Source organism: Homalodisca vitripennis, chromosome 5 (genome assembly GCF_021130785.1).
Source record: "Homalodisca vitripennis isolate AUS2020 chromosome 5, UT_GWSS_2.1, whole genome shotgun sequence".
Lineage (NCBI taxonomy): Eukaryota > Metazoa > Arthropoda > Insecta > Hemiptera > Cicadellidae > Homalodisca > Homalodisca vitripennis.
In genome coordinates, this window is record NC_060211.1 from 181712807 (window position 1) to 181724006 (window position 11200).

The following is an 11200-nucleotide window of genomic DNA, read 5'->3' on the forward strand; positions in this document are numbered from 1 at the left end:
CTCGTTGTCAAAAATAATATTTTCATGACGTTTAATTGCAGAACCTTCAGTTATCTTGGTTTTTATACTTTGGTTTCTTAAATCTTTTACCGTTTTACACTTTGGCTGATTTGGTTTATGTTTGCTGTTGACGGAGAAATAAAGATGACAACCCCAACCATTTTTTTCCAAGACGGGAACACTATTTTTCCTGTAGTTTTGACCCTTTAGAATTTCTGTGGACTTTCCATTGAATATTACATTTGGTTTGTTTTCATTGCGTGGCTCCTTAGTGTTACTGTCGCTTTGAGTATTTTTCTCCAATGTTTTCGTTCCTGTGTTGCAGCTACATAAAGCCTTTTTCTTTAAACATACTTTGCATTTTTTCTCGCCGAACAGGAAATGCCAAATCCCTAGTTTTTTTCTCGACATCCGTTGGGTTTATTATAACTATCTGAAGTATAAGTCTGGAGGCAAATTTGTTAGTTTATGCTCTCAAACTATTTAGTGTTGTAAAAGACTCGGTTAAAATCACTTCTTTAATTCATAAACATTTTATTTCATTAACTTTTTAATTTTTACGAATAATTTAGTGGCCACTCGTTCAATTCATAAATAATTTGGATGTCATCAAGGTTTCAAACAAATTGTTTACAAACAACTATTACAATAACACAAAACATGTGATAATAAAACTAATTTGTGTCATCCAAATTTTGACAAATCCGTAACAGGCAGAACTTTTGAAATTGGAAGAGTACATGTAATTCGTATTTGGGCACTCAAACAGAGAAGTATTCACTATTTTAAATGTCTGTTATATATTCAAGTACTTTGAAATTAATTCAAAAACTGTATTAAAAACTTTCAACTTACTTGCTAAAATATTTGAAATTATTGCAAACCAATGAATGATTTTTCTTTAAAAGATACTACTTTCCTATTGCGATAAAAGAAGTTGACATGTTGGTTTCTGTTAGTAAATATTTTTAACTAATAAATTTTAGTATTCAATATTTTTATGGTTGTTTTGAGTTTAAGTTGAGTAACTTGTTTTAAGTTTACATAAGAACAAGTTATTGTTTTATTAAACAAAATTCAACAATTTTTTCTCTAGTAAATCATATTTTAATTTAAAAGTAAACATTTACTCCTATTTAAGAAGTAAAGTTTGTACAGTTTTAAAATTTATATTAAATTTGTTTGAACAGTTTTAAAAAGACACTTTAACACGTTTTGTCCTGGTCATTACATTTTTAATAACTATAAAAATACAAATAATTCATGACGTAACTTATAATAATTTTCATTTGGATAACATATCCACATTGGTTGTTATCATTTTATTAATTTATTAAGTTATTCGCATTGCCTTGGAAAATATTAATGAATTGTATTTAGTACTATTCCAGTTTGCTTTTCTAAAGAAGATCACACTGATGAAGCCGGGTCCCGGTGACCTCTGTCACACGCTAAGCATCTCAATTCAAACGTCCACCACTTTAATTTAAACGCCTACAAAACCTCGGAAATAATTTTGTACTGATTTGGTAGTATTCAACCGTATATTTGAGTAAAAGAAAAATATTTTGTGCGTTATTGTGTATTATGATAACGAAAAATATATAGAAAAAAACGGTTTTCTGTTTAAAATTTAAGCTTTCTCCACTTTCACTCATCATTATTCCCAAAGTAATCACAGCCTCTTGAAGAACGGCTTCCAAAAATTGAGAGTTCTAAGTTAATAATTAAAGGCGGAATTGATTTTGTCGTAACAAAATCGGTTATTAGTTATTATTTTCAGATTTTGAAAGCACTGTACGTACTGGAAGTGAATGCTGATAAGGATTCGTGGTAATTCCATTGTACACTATCCTATAAATAGAAGACATTTGAAAATAGATTTTGGTGTTTACAACGGGTGAGCAGTGGCTGCTTCCTGGACCGGAAGTACAGTCTGAGTCTTCAGGCGACAATTGTAGCCGAGCGTCATGGTTCCCCTGGGGTTACTGAGTTGACATAACCAACAATAACTTCACCACATATTCATCATTAGTTTTTATTTGTACTGATGGAAAACTCATTAGTTCAGCAATGAAAGACATGGCTGTAGAGCAGAGTTTCATTTGGTCTCTGCCAAATGGGTTCATAGTTGAAACTATATCACACTAAGGCCAACCAACACATTATTGGCTGAGCATTAGCAAAGCATATCACTCAAGAAGCCGGGACATTTTCATTTGTCTATCTGCACAATGCCTTGATAATCAACAGACTTGACATTTTGCGTTGAGTTTCATTTTTATGCAAGCATCATCGAGTTCGATGGTGGTGTCTGTCTCTCCATGGAATTTGGCTGAGCATTAGCAAAACTATTTATATTGGCCTTATGATTAACCATGATGGGAATAAGACAATCACAGAACATATTAATGTCATTAGATACTACTTCGTATCTAAACACATTGAAATAATTTGGAAAAATGTGTTCCAAAGATCACAAACGTATTATGCGTTGAGAACTTTGGTTGCTTTTTCGTGCATTTGTCAACTTTAATCCTTTCTTTCAACTAACAAAATTTAAGCCTGCATTGATTTTATGCAAGAACGCCATAATCAAGTAAAACACATCATATCAATAATATCTTCAGTTTGTATATATCTTACGAACAGTAAGAAAACCAATTGAAGCAGCATTTGAGGATTTGAAATAGAAATAGTAAACATTTTCTCTTAAAATAAGATAAAATTAGAACAGTACAACATCAACCCAAAATTAGATACATATGATAAAACAGTACAAAATTGACCAAAAAGAAAAAGTTGAACATGTTTGTTAGCTTAAGCTTTGACACCCTGTTTTTGAGGTCTCGTAGGCGTTTTAAAGACAACTGCATAGCATCACACTCATCTTGCTGTTCCAACCATTTAATACCAGTTTCAAAGCACTGGAAAGGCTTCTTCACTGGTCGGACCTTTTTCAACCGAGACGTCATCATCTTGAACATCGTCTTCGTCAATGTCTTGGATCTTGTACCTGCGCTTATATGTAGTCGTCTGTCAACAGTTCATAGGCAGGATTATCACACTCTACCCACTCATTAATGTTTTCTTTGTCACATTCTTCAAATACTGAAGACCCTTTCAACAGCTCAACCACTTCTGAAACAAAGGGGTTATTTCTTGGTTCTTCAGGTGTAGGTCTAGTTTCAGAGTCAAAGCTTGTTTCAGATTTTTTTAGGGTAGTCTCTTTGACATTAGCCTACGCTTCTGCAGCCATGTAAACAGCATCCGATGAATTATCTTTGTAGACTTCAAGGAATGTTTTATTTTCTTCATGGTCAATTAGCAAACTACAAAGCAATGCTTTTCTGTAACACTTGAAGGCCTCAATCACTCCCTGGTACATTGATGAGGATTGATGTAACAATCGGTGGAAAAAACACCTTAAACTTTCCATCTTCTCTCTCAATTGAAAGGTTTGAGGGATGAGTCGGAGCTTTATCAATTACCAATAGCACATTTCCAATATCCCCAGTTTTCATGTGTTGTTTTTTAACCTCTGGGATGAATACACTGTCATACAATGTTATCAATAAATATTTTAGAATCCATCCACGAGTTTTTTTGGTTTTTATAGATAACCGGAAGTTTTTTTATTACTTTAAAGCATCGTGGATTCATAGATTTCTCAATGAGCAGCAAAGATAGCCTATGTGCGCCCATGTTGTTTCCGCATAACATAGCTTGCTTGCGAGACTTGCTGGCTTTAAAAGAAGGCGCTGCCATTTCTTTTTTAGAAACAAGGGATTTGGTGGCACTTTCTTCCAACATAACCCAGTTCCGTCTGCATTGTAGACGTTACGTGTCGATTGAGTGAATTTATAACAGAGAGCAACAAATATTGTGAAGTGGCTAAAGTAAACAATTGCCAAAGGTAAATATGTTTACTTTAGCCACTTCACAATATTTATTATTTTACATACGGTACATGTGTTTTTATTTACAAACTTTATTGTGATATTATTCCAAAAAATCATATACAACTCATTAACAGACAACTAAATGCTGCAATGCATAAATATTTGTTTGTACTAAAATTGTGCTTCGTATATCTTGGTTTATTTTAAATATTTGTTTTACCATTCCTAAAAGAGAGATGAAGCTTCCAATCATTTTTCAATCATCACATGAAACACATTTTTTGAGGTTATAATTTCTCCGTATTTACAGCTTTAATTTACAGTTCGCACAAAAATTACAATACATAACTTAATTTGGCGAGGCACATCTATTTGGCGATTTAGTACCGAAAATAGTACCCATTTTTAGGTATTACTATGGCAACGATCAGGGTTAAATTATTGTTATTTTGTGTAAACTATTTTTAATTTCTCAGCAGCAAATATACGAGGTTTTTGAGAATTTTTTTACCTGAAACGCGTTTTTCTTCCATATTGTATTCACAACCACTAAACGAATTTACACTTGAGTTATCGCTGTTTTTTGAAGAACTGAGATAATTGATAACGTGATTGATAACTTATCAGCTTCATTACAGTGAATCGTACTAAAATAAATGAAAACGCAAGGTTAGCAATAGAACGGAACTTTGAGGCACACACTGGGGGTAGCTTATGACTGTTTTATTTTGATTCCTTACCTTTGTGTTTATAGAATGGAATTTAAGGACCCGCTCTTCACGGTTGAACCGTATGGTAGTAAAATTGGTAATTGAGATTGGGAATGAGAATGAGTAACGAACAGGAACGATCAAACGGAACGGATAATGCTTATAAAGAACCAAACTGGAACCGAACCAAAAACAATGAAACTAAAACAATATATGAGTAACCCATATGCAAAACACGTTATTTCCATTTTTTTCGAAATTGAGATATCGGTATCCCTGAATTCTGTTCATCAAGACCTATCAGAATATGGCGTTTTCAAGTGTCAAAACCCGCCATTACCGTCTTAAAAACGATATAGAAAACTGGTCAAATTACCAAAACACGTTATTTCCACTGCATAACAAAAATATGCCAGTTCCAAAATGCGTCAATTCCATCTACCATTGTTTTGAATTGCAAAGTGCGTTAAAAACTACCAGAGTAACATGGCCATATCAGAAAACAGATCCAAAACCTGTTATTTCCAATTTGGTTTAATATGTAAAAATACTCTAACATTTAACTTTTTATAATAAAAATATAGATTATTGTGTGTGTACTTAGATTTTTACTCAATTTTTCAACTCAATTTCCTTTGTTTTCATTTTATTACCCAATAAATAACAGGTTTTGCAACTGTAATAAGTACGAAAATGGCTGACCACACAGTTCCAAAACCTGTTAATAACACTTTACAGATTCAAAACCAGTTATTTCCAAACTTTATTGTTAAATATCTTATTAACTAATAATGTTACATTATATAATTTTCCATCAGTAACAAATCTAATTTTTCTTAATTTTATGGTAAAACCTTCAAGTGGTTACCATAGAAACAAACTCTTTCAGAAGTTTTTTGCGATTTCCCGAAATTTAAAAAAACTGGAGATAACGTGTTTTGCATATGGGCTACTCATATATCCAAACCAATATATCCATTTCTGTGTGTAAAATATCATCATTAATTCCTCATTTTTGTTATTGCTCCACGTTTCTCGCGCTTAAGTGCTCCACCATGGAGGGAAATCTCCACTTCTAGCAATACTAATGTTTAAAAGGATTTCTCACCCCACAGGAGTGAGAAACTCGAGAGTAGAACTTCTGTTTTAGTGGCGATTGTAACGACCGCCATTATGAGCGTTGCCATAGAGGATGTGAGCTTGGTTTTGTGTAGTGTGGATTTGACTTATTAACAGGGTGGAAAAACACAAAAATGTCCCTTAACGTCAAACCTGACTGCCCGCAGAGCCAATAGTATACAAATGTGTGATTTTTACCAGAATCTTCCAAGCTGGAAATTGTTCGGTCAACAATATTTCCTGCTATACATTATGCTCTTCCAGCTTTTGCTTGTTGTCTGACTCAGGAAAACTTGATGATACTTACTCGTCTGCAGAACAGAGCACTGAGATTCGTTTACGATCTGAAAAAATTCGACCACATCAGCGAGTACAGATTAAATGCTAAGGTGTTGTCTATCATGGATGTCTCCGACTTGCAAACCGTCAATCTGGTCCACAAAATTCTTCAGACGGGAAAACCTGAATACCTCAGGAATAAGCTGGTATTCAGGCAAGAAATTAATGTGCGTAGTACCCGTCAGAACAGCCTATTGCACCTACCAAAGACAAAGCTGGAAACGGGGAAAAAGGGTTTTAGTTACTTTGGACCAAAGAAATACAATGATTTGCCACCCACTTTAAAAAGTTATAGCTGTAAGAAATTTAAGGGGAGTGTGAAGGTGGTGTTTGCCTGACCCATGCATATGCATCAGGTTAGTTTAGTTTTTATAGTTTAGTGTTTTACGTTTATTTTATGGTTTACGTTATTGTTCTCCATGTATTCTATATGTCTGACAAGAGTTTTCATGAAAAACAGTTTTTGTACTGATGGACGCTTGCTAAATAAAGACCTTATTTATTTATTTATAAAAACCACCTTCGCCACGCCACAGTGGTCGATTTTCAGCAACTGGGGCTTGTCCATTGGCTGAGGTATTTATCGGAATCGTAGGTGTACAAACATACTGAATCACCCCAATGAAGTGTCGCTGTATTTAGACATGCGTGTTTCAACATTTATCAACTGAGGCATGGTTTACAGGGGTCATAGAACTTTTATTAACAAATTTGACCAATCGCAATTAAGATTTCTTTTGACGGGCGATTTCAACATTAGCACATTGAACAGTGTCCATCCTTCCACTGTTCGACTTGCCGATCTATTAAGATCATTCCATCTTAATCTGCTAGTTAAATCATCCACATGAGTGACGCCTACTACAGCAACGGCAATTGACATCACGAGTCTTCCGAATGTCACTGTGTCTGTGGATGCGTCAATATCAGACCGCTATGGCCAAGAAGCCGTAATAATTGGGGAAAAGCTTCAAAGGGAGCCCAAAATTACAAACACGATAAGAGAGACAAGACCAGAAAATATCGTTCTCCTCAACAAATTTCTCTTAAAAAAAATTGGACTTTTATGAAGTCTTCAGATAATGTAGAGCAGCAATTTTTGTAAATGTTTAATGATTATCTTAATTTATATCTCACCATTTACTGCCCGACTGAAAAAGTTACAGTTTGCCCAAAAAAGGCAAACAACACTTGGATCACTTAAGGAATTCTGGTTTCGAGAGACAGACTTAAGTTTTTATCTGAAATAAACAGAAGCACTGAAAATGAAAATTTTAAAATGTATTTCCGAAATTATAAAAAGACGTACAGAAAAGAGATCCAAGCGGTGAAAGCATATGTCTCTAAAAAATCCTCTCTTCAAAAATAGTTTCTAAAACAGTATGCGACATCATCAACAATGAAACTCAAATGTCAAAACTAAAGCATTCGATTGCGTAGACCATACCAAACTGCTTCACAAATTGGAATCCCATGGCATTAGACGCGTACCCCTATCGTAGCTTAGTTCATTTCTAAGCCAACGATCACAAGTTGTTCAGATTTAAATTTTTAAATTTTTCTAGCTTGAACGAGGGTAAAAAATCTACCGGCCTATTTATAGATTTTAAAAAGGCATTTGATTTAGTGGATCACAATATTTTACTATTAAAGCTGGAGTCGGTGGGAGTGCGGGGTGTAGCCTTGAGCTGGTTCCGTAGCTTCCTCAGCGGGCGGGAGCAGCGGGTGCGAGTTGGCCAGTCAGTCAGCGCTCCGCTACCTGTCAAATCAGGTGTGCCACAAGGCAGTGTCATATCTGCCATTTTGTTCCTAATTTTTATTAATGATTTATTAGAGCTCAAATTCAACGGAAGGGCTAGCGCATTTGCTGACGATATTGCAATCTTTTATTCTAAAAAAATTCAAAATTTTTGTAGGACGAAATTAATGAGGATCTTTTAATTTTAAGACGATGGTGTAAAGTAAATAGAATGTTAACGTTGATAAAACTAAATACGTAAATTTCGATTTTAATGAGTTCAACTTTAATCATGATTTCAAATTTCACGAATTAAGCTGTACAGGGAGCATAGATAATCTATGTGATTGTAAGTGTATAAAGAAGGAAACTCAATTTAAATACCTTGGAGTAATTTTTGATTCGAAATTAACTTGGGAAAAACATATTACTCTATTGCAAAACAAACTTAAATCGACTACTAGAAAATTTTATTTTTTGCGAAACTTCTGTGATGAAAGCTTATTAAAAACTCTTTATTTTGCTCTGGTAAATTCTAGACTTCAATATGGAATCGTTTGCTGGGGAGGGGCTTTTAAATATTTAATAGAGAGGCTAAGAGTAATACAGAATCATTTTATGAGAATTATAACATACAAACGAATACGGGATAGCTCCTTTCCCATTTTTTTGTCAATTAAAGATATTGCCACTACAGCATTTATTTATTTTTAAGGTTCTGAGACTATTTTACATTAAAAGTGGTAACTTGGGAACAACGGACCTTAATTATGCCACCAGAAGCATAGACCGTCGTATGTTCAGAACACCAAAAGTTAATAAATCCATTTTTAAAAGATCATTTCTTTATAAGGGTCCGAGTTTTTTCAACAAATTGCCTTTCGAAGACAAATTATCTGTAAATAGTAGAAATTTTTGTAACAAGCTTAGAACTTTATTATTTTTAAATGAAAACTGTAACTCATTTTACGAATAGTATACTACATAATTAGGTATAGGCTATATTTATATAAATTTCCAATAATGTAGGTAATGTTTTATTTCACTATTCATATGTATATAGCTTCTGTAGTCTTTAGTATATATATATATATATATATATATATATATATATATATATATATAAGTATAATAATTTTTGTATTAACCATTTGCTCTTGTAAATAATATTAAGCATAGCAGTTGTGTGCAGTGAAAAGTTTCTGTTGAAACCATATCCAAGTGATAAGTGTTTAGACGCCACGGAGAGCAGCCAGGCTGATAACAACTTGTACTGTCTTTCTGGACTCAGATAACAATCATGTTTTGTATTGTTGTCCACTGACCACATTACTTGTAGAAGTGCTCAGTTAATTCCAAGTCAGTCTTATGTTTTGTACAATGTACTATTATGATGGAATAAATTCATTTATCATTTATCAGATTGGAAATCAAACCCAATCGAAATGAGCTATGGGGTCCCTCAGGGCTCCATTCTCAGCCCGATCCTTTTCTTAGTCTATGTCAATGACATAGGATCATCACTTCTGCATGGAAAACTCGTGCAGTATGCTGATGACACAACTGTCTGCTTCAGTGGAAAGTCAAAGACGGCTGTGGAACAACAAGCTTTTGTTGACCTCAATAACTGTGTCCAGTACTTTCATAGACTCAATCTGACAACAAATTCTTCTAAATCAAACTTTTTAAATTTTTCATTGCGCTCTGTAGAATCAGAAAACGGTCCGGCCATCATGCTAGCAGATTCCATGCTAGAAGAAGTCTATGCCTCGAAGTTCCTTGGTATACACCTAGATCGAGGGTTGACATGGAATACACACATCGATTCGGTTTGTGCAAAATTTTGTCTTCAGGCATTTATGTTTTGAGGTCCCTAGCCAAATACTGCCCTAATCAAGTACTGATGACGGTGTATTATGGCCTGATTTATCCACATCTTTCCTACGGATTGATTTTGTGGGGGACATGCGCAAACAATCAATTTTTAAGAGCGTTTAAATTGCAAAAAAGCTATTTGAGTAATTGCAAAAATAAATTTCAGAGAATCCTGCAAACAAGCTTTCAAACAATTGCAACTGTTGACTCTGCCGAGTCTCAACATTTTGCAAACAATTATGCTCTGTAAGTCAAGATTTGCCCTGATAAGGTGCCGAGACACACGAGTATGAGACTAGAGGCAGAGACAGCTACAGAACTGAAACACACAGAACGGTTGCTAATGAGCACTTGCCCTCACAGGCTGGTGTTCATTTAATCAACAGATTGGCTGATTCCATCAAAAGTGCCCCAACGCCCCAAGCGTTACACAATTCGCCTCAAAAGCTTTTTAGCGTCAGAGGCATTTTATAATATCGGCGAATTTATGGCACACAACTGGGAGACCGATCATTTACACGACTGGCGCCGACATTGGAAGTGGATAGTATTAGCATAAGAATGAGATTGAAAGAATGCAAAAACTGTATGTAAGAATGGATATTGTAGTATAAGTGACAAAATTATTTTAATCAAATTTCTAGACGTTTGCTATGCATGTTAGTATGGTTTCGCAATAAATAATTTGACTTTGAATTGACTTTAGAATCCCAGTATTGTTAGTCATTAAGGCGCGCAGGTCCATTGCTACGAGCGGTCTTCGATGTGTGGCAAACTGAAATTGCTGCTCCTCGGAGTAACTTTTCTGAATTGGTGTAGGCGTACTCTCCCACCGTCGAAGCAAGTAAACATCCACGAATCGTAATGTTATGTACAAAGCATGGTTGGTGTGTAAGCAGTCTCAGAGCCTAGACACGATTCCAGCTTTCTCTTGCTGTTTCGGCTGCAAAGCGCCCACCAAACAGCAGATACATATATCAGTGCAGAGCGTATTTTTAGTAAAACTAATGTTAACTTTACGCCGACAAAAGTGACTATCTTTGGCAAAGAAGTTGTATTATTTAATTTCCATTGATTTATTGCACCATACTGGTTTACAATGGTAAGCATAGCTCAGTAAACATACGATTTGTCAATACACATAAATGGTTTAAATTTTAAAGCTATATTAAACTTAAATAAAATAAATTTTGTTTAAAAAATAATAACAGTGGAATTTTGAGAGTACAGTAATGTAAAGATTTCCTCCATCTAATAAAATGTCCGGCTCAAACATAGCTCTTGGGGAAAGTTTAAACTTTTAAACGTATCAATTTCGTTAATTTTAAAGGGTATATTGTTTGCTAAATTTTACTTTTTACTGTTATTATATAGTTTCTGTGCGATTTACAATATTTAAATATAAAAACAAATAATAATAAGATTCTTCACGAAAATGTGGGAATTTGAGCATAACATTAGTTGATAATTTGATTACACAATTTATTTTTATATTGAAATATATTTAAAGCATTTTG